The 21,293-nt window shown below is 32.1% G+C and overlaps 1 pseudogene; it reads right to left on the reverse strand.

Annotated features, from left to right (window-relative positions):
• Nucleotides 1–12,471: 12,471 nt before the first annotated feature.
• On the reverse strand, nucleotides 12,472–12,590 carry LOC118614845 (annotated as a pseudogene).
• Nucleotides 12,591–21,293: the final 8,703 nt, after the last annotated feature.

Here is a 21,293-nt window from a genome sequence, read left to right on the forward strand (position 1 = left end):
AGCACAAGAATGTCACATCCTGGAATGTCATGTTTTCCAGCTTCTTAAGGAAGTACTAGACCCCACGTGCTTACCACATGGCAGAGAGAGCCTCAGAAGAGCCAAACAGAGAACAGATGATCAGGGAAAATTTTTCTATGGAAATTCTGCCTTTGGTAAGGTGGTGTATTGGACGTACTTCTCCTATGAGGTAAAGAAAATGGATGGAGTGGCATTTCACATGGACGTCCTTCATAGATGCATGAGGTCCCAACCCAAAATGACTATGCTAGGTGTCGACAGGTAGAATTGGATCTTATTGTGTCAGTCAAGCCTTCATAAATAAAAAACAAATTTTAATTCGATGACTATTTTTCAGTTTTGTATAATAAATATGAATGGTGATATTGTTAAATGTAAAGATAATAGTATAAAAATAATTTTTTAAATTCTCAAATTCTAAGAAAATGGTTATATATTGATCCACAATATTTGGTGCAATCTCATTTATAATTATAAAAAAGGGGATAAAAATCTTGGTCTCCAACAATAGTAAAACAGTGAAAAAAAAGTCATGCCAACACAATGGAATATTTTGCTACTATTATTACTGCTTTAGAATATTTAATAACATGAAAAACGCTCCTGATATTTTTTAGAAAAGAAGTTAAATAGTGTATAGATGATGTTCCTATGCACACACACACATGCACATATATGTAGATAGATCTATCTATCTATACACACACACACACACACACACACACACACACACATAATACTGTATTAGTTTTCTACTTTGATCTAACAAATTACCACAATCTTAGTGGCTTGAAATAACACAAATTTATTATCTTATAGTTCTGCAGGTTAACAGTCCAACACCGTCTCACTGGACTAAAATCAAAGTGTCAATTGGCTTGTATTCCTTTCTGGAAGCTCTAGAGAAGAATCTGTCTTCTTCTTCTTCTTTTTTTTTTTTTTTTTTTCTAATTTTGAAAGGCCACCTGCATCGAGTGGTTTGTGGTTTCTTTACCTCCAACTTCATAGGTAACAATGGTGTGTTGAGTCTTTCTTATATCACAGCACTCTTTCCTCCTTTTCTGGCTTCATCTCCCATTTTTAGGGACTTGCCATTACATTGGGCCCACCTGGATAATCTAGAAAAATCTCCCTATTTTAAGGTCAGCTAAGTAACAACCTAATTCTATCTGCAATCTAATTTCCCTTTGCCTTGCAATGTATCACATTCATTGGTTCCAAGGATTAGAATGTGGAAATCTTTGGGGGGCCATTATTCTGCCTACCACACACATGCACATGCATATACAAATGCATACACATATAAACATAAATACACACACACACAAACATATACTATACCCAAAGAGAAAGATTTTAAAGATACATGTCAGAACATTAATAGTAGGTGGCTGAATTACAGTGTTTTATTTTTTCTTTATATTTCAATTATTGAGATTTTTAAAATCATAAACATAGTTGAAAAAAGTCTAATAAATGCTATTTTCAATGCAAGCCTCTAAATTATATTTTGCTACTCATTTACTGGATATTTTTGAAACATATCATCCATCAAAGTTTATAACTTGAGCATTTAAAAAGTAATTTATTTCAAAAGTTGATGGTGCACTGAATGAACATCACATACTCAGAAGCTTAGGAAAGAAGCCAACCAGGAGAGAAGATCTGGCCTTCTCGGCCATTGATTTCTGCACAATCAATTGACTCGGATCATGCAGTTAATCCAATTCAGTAGTTAAGAAAATTGAAAAGACCAGCTGTGTGGCTTTTAGATCCAGTATTCTTTTTCTTTCTTTCTTTCTTTCTTTCTTTCTTTCTTTCTTTCTTTCTTTCTTTCTTTCTTTCTTTCTTTCTTTCTTTTTTTTTTTAAATAAGAGACACAGAAAGCAATGTCATTTTTTGCTATCCTGTCTGGAAATTCAGAAAGGCAAAAAATAATAATAATAATAATAATAAAAAAAGTAATAATTAAAAAAGGTTTCCATCACTTTGCTACAAAATAATATTTTCTAGAGACAATAATAAATATGACTAATTCTTAGGGGAATCCCATACAGGCAGACGACAAAATTAAATTAATATTATAATCTGTGAGTCATACTAGATTAAAGTTCTATGAATACTTAGCTGAAGGAAAATAAATTTAAGTCAAAATAGAGCAACCTCAGTTTATCGAAGCATTTAAAAATAACTTTTCATATTTGAAATGGAATAATTCTGTTTGCTTTTAAATAAGAATAAATAAAAACAAGTCAAACTTCTAGTAAGTGTTATGGTAATGAAGTAGGTCTATATGTCACTCCTAATTATGATTTGATAATAATTTTATTCAAACATAATGCAAAAAAGAAAAAAAAAACAATTGCTTGTTTTTTTAATTCATGTAAAACGTAGAAAATGGCTCCATTAGGAACTGTGCTAAAGGATGTGTACTAACTACTGTTAGAATTATAACTAGCTTGTGCTTTGTGAAATTAATTCTTTTTTAAACCATAAAATAAGATCTTTACTGTTCTCTACATTCTTATTAATTGCACAGTACTTCATGGGCTCTTGTTGAAGAAGTAAAATTAGTCAAGAAAAGGTCACTCTCTTTCCTTACCAGTTGTATGCTAATAAGGAACACCAGGAACAACTTGTGAAGTGATAGAATTTTTAACTGTGGTAGATAAAAAATGATAAAAAACATAGATAGAATCAGAAACATGGAAAGAACAAGAGGTCCCATTATCACAGCTGGAAAAATTTAGATCCCACTTGAAGCCTTGATTCTCTCCTGTTGCGCAAACCAATGCTTTAAAGCTGTGCAGTTTAGCACAGTAGCCACTAGCCAGATGCCACTAATTAAGTTTAAATTTAACTTAAATGAAATCGAGTTATATTAGTCACATTCAAGCGTTCAAGAGTCACATTGACTGGCCGCTACCATGTAGAATAATCCGGATATAGAACTTTTACGTTATTATAGAAAGTTCAATTGAACAGTGTCATGGTGGAGAGTGAAGCTGAATACTATGCATAATAATGCTATATAGCAGGTATAAATTGGCACTGTCACCGACAAACTATGACATATCTTGAACTTTGTACTGGCTCCTTTTTTGTCTGCAGATGCAAAAATTGTTCCTATATCAGAACATAATGAACATTAATAATGGTCAGCTGACTTACTCCTACATTGATTCTATTAACGATACTGTGTTTTAGCTATTAGTAGAAAAGCAATTACTTAATTCAGTTTGTGTCTACTTTATAACTGGTTGCTGCAAGACACTATAGCTAGTAATAGTTGCCATTAATTGAGCACTTGTGATGTGCTCTATAGGTTGTAAATGCTTCATATTTATTATTGTTATATAATTTAGTCTTCATAATAACCATTTGGTGACTAATTTGAAGCCAGTAATCTGGAAGTTCTGAGGAGCCAGCCAAGATGAAGAATCCTTGAGATTACCTGAAGTGAGTGAGAATTTGGAAGACAGAAATTAGAAGCTGGAGGAACTCCATGCTAAAGCTAATTTCAAAAAGGAGGAGCTGGATTTTTAAATGAATAAATAGAAATGAAATCAGGAGTTTGGTAGAAGACAACATGGACTAAAGCAGGAAAAGGAGCAGGTATCTTGGACAATTGCTCTGAACACTATCTCTTACCTTTGACTTGCTTTAATAAGTAGGCTCTGGACATGTGAGTGTGTCAGATTGGCAGACTGGTATAAAAACAGAGCATAAAGATGAACAAAACTCATGAAGATAACACCTGACTCATCATAAGCATCACCAGCACATTGCAACTCCTCAGATATTGTTAAGTCTGAACTGAACCCAAGTTTTCTATGCATCCTTTGACATTGCCAATTGGACTTTCTGGTTCACTCCATGTCAGGCTGACCAAATTCTCTTTCACAATTAAAATTAAGCATATAAATATGATGTTACAATTTCCTCCATTGAATCTAAGTAAGATTTTTGAAATTCATTATTTTTTCCTAAATAATATCTGTCACATGTAGAAAGTAATAAAGAATTCAAAGTTTTCTTGAGAAGAAGAGGGAGTTTTCATTATACCATAATGCAGATTAAAATGTGAATACATAAGTAAGTCAAACAATTGCATTTTCAAAAAGAATCTTGCGTAGAAAATTCAAAGAGCATATATGAGATACCTGGCAATGAAGAAGTGTTTAAAAGTTATGGGCCAGGCTTAAAACACAAGATAAAGGACACTACTCTAGATTAGTTTCTTCCTTTGAAGAAAGCAGAAATGTACATTGGAAGTTTAAAATAATGGGCTAATTATGTACAGTTGCTGTATCACAAACACTTGGTATTGTAAAATGTAAATGTTGATAATTAAAAAAACATTGCAATATCATTTATTACAAATATGACAGATATTTGAATAATTTTTTAAAGACAAGGCAATGAACTTACCACAAAGACAGTCAAAGATAAAGAAGTAATGATACTTTCTCTTTTCATTATGCACATAAACCACTTAACATTCAATATACTGTATTCCAAAAATTTACATTAACTGCAATCGTATATAAAGCTGAAATCTTGGTAATTTTCTAGTTATTAAACCTTTTTTGAATGATAAACTGATTTTTAGTTCACCTGAAATAAAGCATGAGAAGATAACCTAGATTATTAAAAAAAAAAAAATGAGTAATCAGGACAGGTTTTCATTATTAGATATTAAAGTATATAATAAAAGTCCAATAATTGAGAAAATAATTTGGTACTGGAAAAAAAATTCAGGCAAATAATTGGGACAAAAATGGAAATTCCAGAAAAAAACCCAAATTAAATAAGACTAACTGTATTATAAAAGCAACATCTTAGGAGATAAAAATAAATTATCTAATACATGGTGTTGTGATAACTAGGCAGCCACATCTTCCTCGCAAATATATTTCACAAATATATTTCAGATGTACTATAAACATGAAAAATGAAACCATGAATTCAATAGAAAGCAACAGGTGAATATTTACTTAATTTTAGAAGTAGAGAATAACTTTATAAACCTATTACTCAACAAATAAATTTTAAGGAAAAGATTAATTTATTTAACTTCATAAAATTAAATAGCTCCATGTTTCAAAAAAAAATACAAACAAAATTATATGACAAACTGCAAGAGGGAAAAATAATTTTCATTACATATGACAAAGAGCGATCCCAAATTCATAAAAATGCTTGTTCAGATGAATGATCAAGACAAGCATCTAGGGATCAAACTTCACATCTCATCTTAACACTTTGCACCTAGTGCATCAATAAGTATATCACCAGTTCTGTCTCCAGCGTACTTCCCAACTGTGACCAGTTTATTTCATCTTCGCTACTTTAGCTCTGGGCCTAGCTTCTATTTATTTCCTCTTACTTGAATTCTTAAAACAGTCTCAGTGATCTCACTTTTCCCTTCCTAAAGTTGATGCCCTAAACACCCAGAGTGAAATTTTAAACGTTTAACTCATTATTTTCATGTGCAGAAATCTTCAAAGGTTTTTTTTCCTTGCATGTAAAAAATAAAAAATAAAAAAACCCAAAACAAAAAACTAAACCCCTTCCCAAGACCACTATTATTCCTGTACCACAAGGAAAGTTAATTGGAGAACGTGACTTTAGATCCACAGCCAGGTGTGTTTACCAATATTTCACCCCTGAGTCAGAGTTACTAACCTAGTCACTGGCACAACTGAATAACCATAGGCTTCCTCTTCAGGGGCACTACATAGCACAGGGCAGACCAGACTGTACCCATCTGCTTGGCAGATTGGCTCCAAAACAAGGCCAGATGGAATTTAGCCTTGTTTTTCAAAACTCACCAATTGGAGAAGTTGTTTCTCTTCTTCGGCATGAATCAGTGATGCAAAGGGGAGTAAGTAATGCTCTACTCTGACTGAAGTCCTCCAGAAGAAAGGAAGCTATTTTTAAAACAGAGCCTAGTACCATGCATAACAGAGGAGGTGTTCAATGAATGTTCACTATGATTTTTACTGTAAATGTTCCATGAAAAGCTAAACACCTTGAGATCTATACTCTGTCTAATTTATCTTTTATCCTCATGGTGCCTTTGGCACCTAGTACTAATAGTGATGCTGGAAGTGATGGCGAATATGTGAAGAAATACTATGCAGAACACTGGCATTCAATGGCTTTATTCTGGAGCTTTGAACAAATATATTGGTAAAAACATTAAATCATGTTCATGGAAACCTGGATTCTAATATGACTCTGTCTTAGTTGTTTGACCTTAGTAGAGTCACTTAATTTTTTCAGTAAGACAATATGCTAATAATTATAAAAATAAAAGCTCTGCTATATGTTTCACAGGAATAAGATAAAATAGTGGATGGAAAAGTATCTTGGAAAATATGTAAAACGTGCAATGCAAAAGCTAGAAAATTCACGGGCCCACTTTTCACATTCAAGGAAAAAAAAAGCTACAACATACTTAGATTCTTTACATTTGCTTGCTCATATCTTATTCTCAAAACTCTAGTGTGATTCATTTACATCTCAGCTCATCCATCATTTCCATGAACAAAAACTCTTAAATGACTTGAAGTGGTACAAAGATAAATTATACTTTATTTTGTTCTATTTGACCAATTTTTAAAAATGAGCATATAATTTTTTAAAAAATAAAAATACTGTAAAATTTGTTTATTTAAAAACAACATCCTCCAATGGACCACTGTTGCCTAGAGAGAAAAGCTCAAACTCCTCAACGCTGTATTCACTGGGGGCTCTGTCATCTGGTGTTATAGAACAGAAAGAGTTCATCCACCTGGTGCTAGCAGAGTCAAGCACTAAACACCAGAATTGCAGTGGAGAAAGATTGGCCGTTTTATTGATGAATGGCGCCCACCCAGGAGAACGGGGAGCTAATGCTCAAAAACCTGAACTCTCCCATGGAGCGTAGGCTACAGACTATATAGGGCAAAATCACAAGACACAGTGGGTTAGGGATTCCGGGTCACGCTGGGAGCCAATTAGTCAGAGGTGAGGTAAGGGTAATGAATCATTTCTTCAGGTCTTGAAGACAGTTCAGAGGTGTTTTCCAGCATTTCGAAGTCCAGTCTCGTGGAAAAATAGGCAGGGGATTGTTCCATCTTAGAACTCAGGCGCCGAAGCATAAAATAAGCTTCATAAACTGAAGCATAAAGATGTTATCTTTAACCCGCCAGAGGACCGGACAGTGTGACCATTAATCAGGTCCTGGCCATTCTCTTCTGCCACCTCAGGGATTGCTGATTATTTGGGGGAAAGGCTGAGTCTCTGAGGGGAATACAGAGAGGAGGATATGATTTTTAGAATTAGGTTTTAAAACTAAATTTATTTAAAGTTGTCAAGACGCTTGATTTCACTGGGCCCAAATTTCTTTGTCAATTTTATCTCCTCATTCTTTTATCTGTACCTTGCTTTTTAAAAAATTTGATTATATTCTAATGCTTTTCAAGTGCAACTAAACAATTTTTACTCTCCACTTTTGCTTATACTTTGTCTTCCTCGAATTCCATTTTCCTATTTCTGCCTTCTAGCATCCTGTCCTTTTCTTCAGGATTTAGATAGAATCCTACTATTTTCATATCCTTCTTTGATTTCGTCATACATTTTTCTTTCCTTCTCTACATGAACTTCTACTTCGCTTTGTTGCATGTGTTTTTGTATATGTAAGCTTTATTCCTGCTTGCATTTGTATTCATCACAGTGCCTAGAAGTGTGCCTTGTTCCTAGTAATCGTTTTCTAAATGTTTATTAAGTTGAAAAAACTGCAACAAAATAAATGACACAATGATGCCTGTCCCTCGGTGATTTTACCCCAAAACACAAAACTATTCCCTCAGGATAGTGCAATTTAGAAGAGTGAAAGCACCAAACATTAGCCTGATAGTTTTTAAACCTTTAAAAGCCAAAGAAATCTAATAACGAATGCATCAAAAATGTGTTTTCCTGTTTCATTATTTCTCTTTTCTAGATATTACTAATTAACTTGTAATCACCATGCTAATGAGGTCCCCTGTGGGCTACTTTACATCTTTAAACTATACCCACAAGGTGAGCTGCAAATATACTCCTTAATCACAATTAGAATCTAATGAAATACTTTAACTGCAAAAACCTGTTATTGCCCCATTTCTGGAATAACAGTTTAAAACACATCGACATGGGTAAACAGCATTATATTTGCAAGAAAAAGACACTACTTCACTTAGTGTATGTCTGTGTATAGCATGTATAAGAAGACCCACCTGAATAATACTATTGTCTCATCTTACAAATACAGTGTGAGGCATAGCTAATACAAAAAGCTATTATGTGCCTTGATATTGTAAAATAATCATAATAATAAAATAATGAAATTAGAAACACCCAACAATGGCCATTAGCTACGTATTATACAAAATGAAAGAGAAGAAAATACGATGCTAAACTAAGTATATAAAATATAATGGCAGAGCAGGTTATTATGTAAGCATGAAGCATAGTGTCATCAAATGTTTTGCAAGAAGATAAGCTGCTGTGACAATGTTACTATCCATGTTTTCCACAGGATATCCCAAAAGCAAGCATCACATTCATCATTTGTGGCTTTAAAAAGTTAGTGCCTTTCTCACCTAATTTCACATTATATTTTCCTTAATACATTTTGCAAATAAAATATAAAAGAATAAGATAATTAAAACCCATTTAGGAGAGTTAGAAGCTAAACTATTTTCTCACTAAAATTTACACTGCATCTGTAATTAATTTTACAAAATCACCTCAAATGGATAAAAGACTAAATATAAGACCTGAAACAATAAAATATATATAAGAAAACATAGGTACTAAATTTATGGACCTTGGCCTTAGGATTTTATGAATTTGACCTCAAAGGCAAGGGAAGTAAAAGCAAAAATAAATAAATGGGACTTTATCAAACTAAAAAGCTTCTGCACAGCAAAGAAACCATTAACAAAACAAAAAGACAATCAGTCAAATGGGAGAAGATATTTGCAAACAACACCTTCAATAAAGAGTTAATATCCAAAATATGTAAAGAATTTATATAATTCAATAACAAAATAACAAACAATCCAATTAAAAAATGGGTAGAGGACCTGAACAGACACTTCTTTTAGAAGATATACAAATGGCCAACAAATATCTGAAAAAATGCTTAACTTCACTAGCTATTAGGGAGATGCAAATTGAAACCATGAGATACCACCTCACACCTGGAAGAGTGGCTATCTATTATTAACTGGACAAGTAATAACAAGTGTTGGAGAGGTGGAGAAAAGGGAATTTTAATACACTGCTGGTAGGAATGTAAATTGGTACAGCGACTATGGAAAACATTATGGAGTTTCCTCAAAATATTAAGAATAGAATTACCATATGATCCAGCAATCTCTTTTCTGAATATCTAACCCCCAAATTTGAAAACATTTATTTGAAGATATATGTACCCCTATGTTAATTGCAGCATTATTCATGGTGGCTGACATGAGACCAACCATAGTGTCCTTTGAAAGATGATTGGATAAAGAAGATGTCATACAAACATATAATAGAATATTACTCAGCCATGAGAAAAGATAAAATACTTCCATTTGTGACAACATGGATGGATCTTGAGAATATCATGCTAAGCAAAATAAGTCAGATGGAAAAAGAACCATATAATTTCACTCATATGTAGAACATAAAACTGAAAGCAACAAATGGACAAACGAGAAAAAAAAAAAAAAACTCAGACACAGACAACAGTATGGTGGTTACCAGAAGGAAAGGGGAGTGTGGGGGATGTAGAAAAAGTTAAAGGGGATCAAAATTAATGTTGATGGAGATTTGACTTTGGGTGGTGAACACACAATGCAGTATAAAAATGATATATTATAGAATTGTACACTTGAAACCTATGTAACTTTATTAACCAATGTCATCCCAAAAAACTCAATAAAATTAAAACCAAATGAACTTTCCTTTTAGGAGTATGTCTTGATATCACCTGGCCATAAGCTGATTTGCAAATATTTTCTCCCATTCTATAGGTTGTCTTTTCACATTGATGATTATATCTTTTGATACACAAAAGTTTCAAATGTTGTCGAAATCTAGTTTATCTATTTTCTCTTTTATTGCTTATGCTTTTGCTGTCAAATCTAAGAACCAACCTATTGCCAAATCTAAGGCCACAAAGATTTGCCCCTATGTTTTCTTCTAGGACTTTCATTGTTTTGTTTTGTTTTTTTAACAGCTTTATGGAAATAGACAATTAATTGCTCACAGTTACAGTGTACAATTCAATGGTTTTTTTCCAATTATAGTTGACATACAATAATATATTAGTTTCCGTTGTACAGCATAGTGATTAGAGATCTACATAATTCACAAAGTGATCACTCCACTAAATCTAGGACCCATCTTCCCCTTTACATATTTATGACATTACTGACTATTTTCTTTATGCTATACTTTATATTTCCATGACTATTTTATAACTATCTATGTGTACTTCTTAATCCCATTGCCTTTTTTCACTGGCTCCCACCAATCTCCCTCCCATCTAGTAACCCTCAAAATAGTCTCTGTATCTATGAGTTTGTTTTCATTTTTTGTTGTCATTGTTGTTGTTTATTTTGTGCTTTAGATTATACATGTACATGACATCATGTAGCATTTGTCTTTCTCTCTCTGACTTCATTCAGTACAATACCCTCTAGGTATATCATGGCAATATCTTTTTCTATTTCCTTACTTTTAGTCTGTGTGTATCTTTTGATCTGAAGTGAGTCTCTTGTAGGCAGCATATGTAAGAGTCTTGTTTTCTTATCCATTTAGCCACCTTATCTTTTGGTTGGAGCACTTAATTCTTTTCAGTTTGAGGTACTTGTTGATAGATACGTAGTTATCACCATTAAAAGTTTTATAGTTTTAATTCAAATTTTTATACTACTTTATATATTTTATTATCCCTGCATAATATCTTGTTAATATACACTATTACATTTTTATAGTTTGATCATATTTTTAATTCTTATATTCCATATATTTATATAGATCATCTTTTTTGAGTTAATTTCTGAATGTGGTATGAAGTAGGGATACAACTTAATTTTTTCATGTGCATATTCAGTTGCCCCAGAACAATTTGTTTAAGAGGCTTTTCTTTCTTCATTTAATAATCGTTCATCCTTATTGAAATCAATTGGTTTTCTTTGTTACTATATATATAATATGTGTGTGTAAATAAAGATTCTTATGCCAGTAACACAATCTTGGTTACTGTACTTTTGTTATAAATTTTGAAATTGAGCTGCATAAATATTTCAACTTTGTTCTTATTTTTCAATATTGTTTAGTCTGCTTACGGCTCCTTGAAATTTTATCCCATCAGATTTTTATTATTTCACTCTTAATAAAAGACAGAGGAGTGGGTATGGGAAGTAAGGATGGAAAGAGAATTTAGAGAAAGCAAAGATTGTGCAGAAAGCAGAAGAAAAATTTTGAAATACTGTATTAAATATTCATAAAGAAAAATAAATATTGCAACTATAAAAAAAAGAGTAGTTTGGTTTAAAAATTATTATGAGAACAAAGAGCCCTTAGAAATTAAAAATAGAGAATACATTAAAAAATCTTTGGATAGATTGTAAGATAAAATTGAGCCAGAGTGAAATAAAAAGACATAGAAATGGAAAATAAAAAGATAAGAAAGTGAGAGGGGGCAATGTAGAAGTTCAGATCTTCCAAAGGAAAATTCTATAATGGGAGAACCATGAAGGATAGGGGAGAAATTTATTAACAAAAAATGCAAGAAGATTATTCTGAGAATGAGAATAGATTGAAATTAAAATATCACTGGAGTTTATTTTTTTAAAAAATAACTGGAAGCTATAAAACAAAAAGAATATATTTTTAAATATCTGGGCAAAAATTTTTTTCCATCCTAGAATTCTATATTTCCCTAAGCTCTCAAGTAAGTATGAAGGTGGAATACAGATGGATTACCATATGGATTGGATTACCTGATACATTTGACAGTGTTGAGATAACACATGCTTCTGTGGAAAGTTTGGGGTTAAATTATTGCTAGGTACATATAAAACTAAGTAGAAAAAAATGACTCAATTAATAAAAAAATTAAAAAGTTCAACAAGAAAGGAATTGATTTACCAGAAACAATAATTGTGACATAACCAGTAATGTTATTTAACCAAAGTAATAGATTTCATTATATAACTGCTTAATCAGACTGGGCAACAAAATGTCTTACTATGTGTTTGGTGCTGCTTACTTTTGTGAAATGTGAGTTGTTGAGGAGTGAAGATAGTAAGAGAATGGGTCTGATGAAATTTGAAATCCTGAATAATTATGAATTTGTTCTCAAGTGTAAGCAGTCAGTTAAAGAAACTCATATGCATTACTTTATTTCAATTTTTTTTAAAAAGCCTATAGCACTTGGTCTTCCTACGTGGTCTTCCATTCAGGTACTAACCAGGCCCGACCCTGCTTAGCTTCTGAAATCAGACAAGATCGGGTGTGTTCAGGGTAGCATGGCTGTAGACTATGTTTGCATTACTTTAATTTTGCTCTGCACAGAACATTTTAATCTGGTCCTGTAAGAAGCTTGAGTTACACTGTTAAAGCAGAAGTAGGCTCCAAACTGGCCGTCACTCTGATAGCAAGCCCAGGATCTCAAACTCAAAATATATTTTAAAACACTATGAAAAAAGCTTATTTTGAAAACAACAAACTGCATACGCCATACATTATTTTTAGGGTTAGGGTTAGGTTGAGTTTAACATAAACAACTGATAAAACCAGAATGCTAGCCAATGCTAGAGTGGAATATTTGGGCATCTTAATCATCCAGTCACCAGTGATACCTCTTTTCCCACTCTGCAAAAGCCTTTGAGATTTATGAGATAGTAGATATGAAAAATTTATTACTTATTAGTTTTGAGAATTCCTAGAAGAGGTAAGCATAATTTGTCACAGATGTACATTTCATATAGGTAAATGTTATATTTATATTTAACAAAAAAAATTCAATGAAGCATAGAGAACTATTCTTTATAAAGATAAGGTAAAAGACAAATGACTTTTTTTTTCTGTCAGAGGAACATTAATAGAGAAACTATTAAATAGAGGTTGAATTTACATTGAAAACATTATTTCTTTTTCATTCTTATACATCTATGAATAATTAATAATTTATGCTCCAGATAGTTTTAGGGTTAGTGTTTGATTAAAAGATAAACATTTTGTATATTTTGATACACAAAAATATAAAAGGTGAAAATAAGGTGGATGATAATCAGCTGCTTTTATTGTCGCTGTTGAATAGACATTTAATTCAATGTAACAAATATTTGTTGAGCTCCTACTGTATGTGGGATGCTGTACGAGATGTTATTGGAGATGCAGACTTGAATAAGTAATGTGGAGAGATAGAACAAAGGAAGAACGTATAACATAAAAGTGATTATATTTGAAGGCACAATATAAGAGAGAACTAATGTACCACATACCGCAGGGCATATAGATTCCTGATCCTGATTCTTATGGTTTCTGATTCAGTAAATCTTGAGATAGGACCCAAGAATTTGCATTTTTAACAAGTTCTCAGGTGATGTTGATATTATTGATCCACGGACAACATTTTGAAAACAGGTAAGAAGTCAAATTTAGTTTTCAGGGTCATAGATATCTTTACTGAGGAGGCATTATTTGAGAAGGGTGCAATGCAATTTAATGGTTAGAATTCCTTGACTTCAAGCTAAGCATCATGATACTGTTAATTTTCTAAAAGATATGTTATAAAAAATAGATGATTTACAGAAATGAAGGAAATTTGGAAAATACAACCTTCAAAAGACAAAGCAGAATAGCTTTACCTAGCTGAAAGTCAGAAATTAATTAACCATGATCCCACAAAATCCTTTTAGTGATATCTGCTATCTAACAGATTTCAGTCCTGGTGTAATTCCAGGAGCAGAGCATGTCTACAGACTAGCTTGGGGAAGGCAAGGCAGAGATCAACAGCCTATCAAGAATTGGTCCTGAGGGCAAGGAGTAGCTCCTCAAAGTACAACTAGAAGGGAAAAATGTATGCAAAAATAGTGAATGTCATTAAAACTAGGTCAGGTTTGAATAGGCAAACCAATGGTGAGTATACTTCCAGACATAGGGAATTGTGTGTATGAAGGAGAGTTAGAACAGAATGTTTGGGAATATGGAGTAGTCCATTATTTCAAAGTATAAAGTACAAGTATATAAGTAGTGAACAATAAGGTAAAAAAAAAAAAATGTAGGTTGGAGTCTCTAGAGACAAACCTCGTATGTAGATTCCCTTGCTTATTAAACCTGCCACCTAGCAATCTGGAGTGGTCTGCCTCTTGCTTCAGCCTCTCCTTGCTCTCCTTGAATTATGGCCAAGGAGAACATTTCGAATTTCACCAGGGGAACTACTGAGGTTGCAAACCAGAAATTGGTGAGGCATTTTTTAGCAAGTTAGTGATATGATAGAGCAACAGTGTGATTATTGCAGGGAGGAAATGGAAACTAGGAACCAACTTGGAGAATATTCCAAGATTCAGGAATCAGGCGAAAGACCATAACTTCTTGTGTTAACAACGTGGATATCTTAAGTTAGTTCTAGAGTTTTCTCAGTTTTCTGTTGCTTTCATGGTTACTGAAATATTTATTGTCCCAACATTTTAGTATGATTTTAAGTGCGCTACTATTATAGAAATGCTATTTCTTATTTATTTGTTTGGTTAAGATTGTCTGATTAAGTAACAAAAAAAAAATCTATATTTTATTGTTGGCTAAAATATCATAAGAAAAGATAGTGCTATCCATAGAACCAAAGTGTGTACCAATTTTAAATATATATAGTAGTATTTTTATTAAATTTATACTGTGATATTAAAATTTGAGGCTGATTTATTTTGTATGATTATGGAGTAGAATTTGTCATAACTTTTTTTGGCATGCTTTTGAACTTTTAGAACGTACTTTTCAATATACTTAAGTATGATATATACCCTTTGATTGCGGAAGTATGTGACTGAGAACACTAAATTAATATTTTGTTTAATGAATAAAAAAAAAGGCATCTGCTTTTAAGAATATATTTGGCGCCAGAATACATATAACGTTTTTGCTAATTATTAATTCCAGAGGACAGATTTTAATGTCAGAGTAAAGGCAGATTAAGCAGATATTCCCAAATGTATTTTAAGGCCATCTGAATGTCTAAAACGGAAGCATAAGGAATGTTTGTCATTCCTTTTTCAAGTACAGAAATGTAAGGGCTTATAATATTAACTGTTTCATTAAATCACTTAACCTCGTTGGACTGCTTTTGTTAGCTGTGAAACAGTGATAAAAATGTCTATAATTCACCAAGTCAAAGCAAAGAAACAGAAACTTCTGAGTCATGAGATGCTATTCATTATAATCACAGTTAGACAATTTTTGAGGCCAAATCCTCAGTCTGCTGTGAAACAGCATTCTGCTGTGAAAGTCTATTTTTTTAAAAAAAATATTTAAAAAATATTTATTATTGGCATTTGTGTTTTCAGGAAAAGCAAAAACAAATGAAGGAAAAGTCTCCCGAAATTCAGCTAGCCACTTGTGATATGGGTTTTTAGAGTAGTCAGTTCATATTTCTTAGTTACATATCAAGGACAAGCTTTCTAAGGAAGTGCAAAAAACTCAAGCAGCTGATACAGAGTTTAACCAAGTCTTTGATGCAGCATTTCTTTGAAGTTTTATGCAAGTTATTTCATCTCGGTGTGATTTTTTTTCTCTAATTCTAAATTGGGTTGAATTTAGTTTATGTTGGTGTTCTACCTGTTCACAGTCCAGTTGTACGAAGCCAGGTGTGGAGAAAGTTGTAGAACAGACATTCTGGGTTCCAATCACAACTTGCTATCTACTAGTTAGTTGCTATTCTGGGCAAGGTACACTTGCGTGATAGAGATTTATCTACCTCATGGCTTTGTTATGAAGAATAAATATAAAAGTTTAACATAGCACTTGTAAATAGTAAGCACTACATAAGAATTTCCACATGGAAATTTAGACAACCAGATATGCATATTAAAAACTAAGCATTAATTTGCTAATTTCCTGAAAGTTTTACCCTAACATAATCAATGAAAATAACTATGGGAGCACTCTAAAGTCATTATCTAATTTAAATCTCAAATCAGTTCTATGACGTTGATATTGTATTTTTATTTCACAAGTAAATAACTAAAAATCAGAGAGACACTAAATACTTGCCCGCTCACTAAGTGAAATGGTGAGTTTGGGCTTCAAATGCATGTACTCTTAGAGATCTAGAAATTAAGTATTTTGCTGTGCAACTTACAAATCTAAAAGAAAAGTACCAGGGAAAATGAGATATCAGTGAAGTTTAGCAAAAAGGTGATAGATAAAATGAGTTAGCAAATGACAGGCACAACATTTGCGTGCCGTTTCTCTGAGCGTAAGGCTACATACACTCTTTGCCTCTCAAATCTCTTGCTTTAAGAGTTTCCAGAGATAGTGTCTCGAATGAGAAGGGTTATGAAAATACATTTGCAAGTACATCATAATTAGCAAAACACTTAATTTTCATCTTCGAATATGAAAAATCAAGCTGTCAAGTAATCCTCCTACATTTGTTGGCTGCTAATAAGCAATAAACAAGTTCATTTTTACTTCACTGAACAATATTTTTTTCTCTAAAGAATACATGGAATGTTACTTGAAAAATAGTTTCTATCGAATTTTACCTGTCTTGAGGTTACCTTTTGAGTTTCATCATTTGGCTGTACCTTCAGATCATGAGAAGACTGAGACAGTGAAAGAGACTGCTATGCTAGGCAGAATTAATGAGATACCTTTATCACCTTCAGCAGGAAACTAAATTAGACTCACACTAATGATAATTTCTATTCTAGGAAAAGTCTAAATGCCTACCTAAGTATACCTGTTACTCAGAAATATGACAGATTAAAACAATGACATCTACACATTTGCATGGCACAAAGAAGCAATTACAGAGAACCATTTCAAACTGCTTTCTTCCTTTAAAAATTTTTAAAATTTTTATCTAATTTTAACCACCAATTTAATTTTTATTTATTTATCAAGAGTATTGTTTTATCTATTTTTATTTTCGTTATAAGGAATATACTTTGTTACACACAATCTGTAGGGAGTGGGAGGGAGTGGAAGAGATGGGACAAGAGAGTAAATCTGGGCAAATAACTCTAACTGGTGATTAGGAGGTTGAACTGAGTCAATTCATTCTATAAATGGTTTTGGGGCATCAACCATGTGCCAGGTACGATGGTAGGAACTAAGGACCAAAGAATAAAAATATAATGCCTGTCTTTATGGAGTTCATAATCCAGCAAAAAAAAAAAAACACACAGTTATAAATAACTGAGTATAAGTGCTTTAATGGGAAGAGGGGATTAAAAAGAAAGACAAGAATATTTGCCACATATTATTTAATGCTGGTTATTTGGTTATTGTGATAGGTGCTAATATATGTCATTTAATTCATGAAGTCAGGTTTATCTCCATTGTACAGTTGAGGTAGTTTAGTGTCACACATCTAGAATCACATCTAATGATTCTAGCTGTGATAACTCAAATTTCTCATCTTCTAAAGCATTTGGTTTTTATACTAAAGCAGTATTTATAAAAATTATCTGATCATAACAAATCAGCTGAGGAATTTCTTAAAAGTACAAATTATATAGCCTCAACACCAGGGTACTGAGTTGTATACTCCAGGGCAGGGCTGGAGAATTTGTATTTTAAATAAACATCTCTCAAGTATTTTTTTTTTTTAATCAAACAAGTTTTAAAATCGCTGATTATCAGCCTATTGCATTCTATGCTTATTAAAAAGGACAAAGAGAACACATCTGGGTGGAAAAGAGAGAAATGTACATGAACGCTTCAGAAGGAAATGTTTTTTATGTTTGACCTTGATAGTTGAATAGCAATTTGCTGCCTGGTGAAGGGAGAACTTTTGGTAGTGACTTTATTTAGAGTGATATTTTACAGCTTACAGAGGGATATTTTCCTGCCTCCCTGGGTTAACCGTTCTCTAATTTACCATGATATGACATAGATGGACGAACGGATGGATGGACAGAGAGATGGATGGACATATACATACATATGTACACATATATACATCCAAGATGATCTCTCATAATTATCAGTGTGTATAGATAGATGGAGATAGATGTACATTTTCCAAGCCATATCTGAAACTACAACATGAAACAACAAATGTAGATAACTCTACTTTAATAAAGAACTAAATAATTAAATATTTCTTTTCAGTAACAAATTTCACAAATGCATCGATTTATTTATAGAATTTTATTCAGTATCTTTTTAAATTAAACAATATATAAGAGATTTTATAGAAAGTTTGAACACTGGGTATTTATCTATATTCTATCTGTATTTCTATGTATCTAAATATATTCCCACCCCCTTAATGTAATAATGAAATTTTGAAGTATTTCCTCTTATCTATCCTTATATGTATACATTTACATATTTTATCATTTTAGAGCTCCTCCTCATCATCTTCTACATTTATAGGACCTAATGTCTCCCTTTTTAATTGTTTACAAATTTGTGTTGGAATATATCTTTCAGTAGATTTCCTAAGAAAAAGTGAAAAAGAGCTAAATTTTTGGCCTAACTTTTTAGTACTCCTCTTGATCCTCTGTGCTCTGCATTTCCATAATTATAAGTGTTTTTCTAGGTTAAGATTTTTAAAAAACTTATTATATAAGAATTGATCTAGGAGACATTTTTATTTTTCTTATTGTTTTCTAACATAATTTCCTGCTTTCTATTTTGTGTTTTATTAAATGACATGTAAATGATTGGTAATTTGATTGAAAATCTTATTAATTAAATATTTGGCTTTTAGTATGTATCCTTTAACTTTTTAATTGTTTTTCATTTTTAATCTTTTTAGTTTTTGAAGATTTTCCTGACTCTTACCAAATTTGCTAGTAATTAAAAATTTTTAATTTCCAATTTTTAGTTTACAAATTTTTTATTGTTTCTAATTTTTCTTTTTGTATAGTAAATTGTTCTTATTTAATAAACACAATTCTTATTTTCTCAAGAATATTAGTTGTAGTTCCTTATTAAGTTTTATTTGTTCTCTGCATTTTCCCATTTTTCCTTATTTCTCTTTGTTTTTTGTCTCTATTTGCTGAATGGCTTTCCTTCTCTGCTTAATTATTTCTTTGTTGTTCACATAAATTAAAGAGAATTTTTGTGTGTGCATGGCAGAGTTTATCTGCAGCTGGGTTTTACTGTATGATTATGTGATGAAGCATTCTGTTGTAGAAATAGTAAGCTCTTGGCATTTTTTTTTTCTCCCAAAGAAGAATCTTGTGATCTCTAGTCTGAGGGTTAAAAAAGATTGTTATGCATGTCTGACTGACAATATTCTGAGACCATGATCCTAAAGTCTATTGTTTCTTATTTGCTAATATTTTATTTAGTTTTTTTCCCCTATTAATATTTATGGGAAAGATTATTCTGTAATTTTTTTTTTTTCTTATACTCTTCAAGTTTAAATGTTAAAGTTATTCTGAATTCGTAGAACAACTTGTAATATTTGTTTTTTTCTCCCTTTGGGATATTTTATTTAAATTAGTATTTTTCCTTCAGTTGTTGAAAGAAATTTACCACTGGAACCACCTGGATCTATAGTGATTTCATAAAAGAAATAATTATATATTTGATTCCTTTAATAGATATACAACTATTCAGATTTTTTATTTTTTTCCTGTGTCAATTTTGGTAGGTGTTGTTTTTCAAAAAATTGTCCAGTTTACCTAGATTCTCTAATTTTTGGTATAAGTTCTTCAAATATGTTATGATGATCTTTTTACTGTTTCTTTGTTTTGTAATAATGTCTCCTTTCTCATTCCTGATATTCCTGCTCCCCTCCTCCTATCAACTTTAATTGATAATTTATCAAATTCATTATTTTTTTCAAAGAACCAATTTTCAGGGTTTTATTTTCCTTTTGCATTTATTTCTTATTTTATAAATTCTGTTTTTTTCTTCATTATTTCTTTCAACTTTCACTTTCTTTTTGAAATGGATACATATTATATATGTTTTCATATTAGATAACCTACTGAGCTTTGGAAATTAAATAATATATTCTAAATACTGAATTTATCAAAGAAGAGATAAAAATTAAATTTCACTAAAACAATGAGAGTTACTTCTACTTCTGATAGGGTTTTTAAAAGTCTCAAGATTCTGTTGCTCTTAGCCTAAGAACTGAACATGCCAGATAAACTATAAAAATATTTTTGAAAACATTTTAGAGAGTTGAAAACAGAAAGAAATCTAACCAAATAGAATTACAGAAAATGGTAGAACTGCAGAGAAGAGAAAAAAATCCACACTGTACTCATTCTAAGTGGAATGAGGAATGAAGAATCTGTCGTAGACAGGGTTAAAGGGAAACCAGACAATTTTAAAAGAATTTTTAAAGGTCGCATGTAGACTGTGTGACAGATTAGAATTTTGGGGAGCTCCAGTCACAGAATAAAGCTATACACACCTTCCTACTCTTTCTCATGAATTCTCCCAAAAACTTGGAGGTAATATAACAAAGGCTGGGAACAAAGCAGGAGAGCTGAGATATCTATTTTCAGCCATACAGAGATACTTTGAAATCCAAAGTAGCTTTCCTCTGAAGGTGGGGGCTTAGTAGGAATGAGAAATTCATCCAAGAAACTCTGGGTTCTTAGACTGAAGGCATGTCAAGAGAGCTGAGAGGTATCTGTGTGAAGTGCTCCAGAATTTCAACTACAGAAGACTAAAATAAGAAAGAAGAAATGAAAGAAACTTCACTTGAAGGGTCAGGGTCTTCCATATTCCCAGGACTAGAAGCAGGACTGCAGAGCAGAGAGAGATCTCCCAAAATGAAGAAAACTAGGGGTAGGCATAAAGAGCAAAGAGAAAAACAGTGACACAAAAGGTTGCACAACAAGTTGTAAAGGAGATATATGCCATAAATTGGAAGCTATTGACTTAAATGTAAAGCAACAGAGATCTCTTCGATTTCAACAGTATTCAGACACCCTCCCCGCGCCCCACTCCCCCCAAAAAAAGCACACAGAAGAGAAAATACTGGCTTGTCCTTCAAAACATTTGAAGACAGGGTTAAACTGATTCTAGTTAATAATGAGAGAGAT

This window comes from Rousettus aegyptiacus, unplaced genomic scaffold (genome assembly GCF_014176215.1).
Source record: "Rousettus aegyptiacus isolate mRouAeg1 unplaced genomic scaffold, mRouAeg1.p scaffold_m13_p_2, whole genome shotgun sequence".
Lineage (NCBI taxonomy): Eukaryota > Metazoa > Chordata > Mammalia > Chiroptera > Pteropodidae > Rousettus > Rousettus aegyptiacus.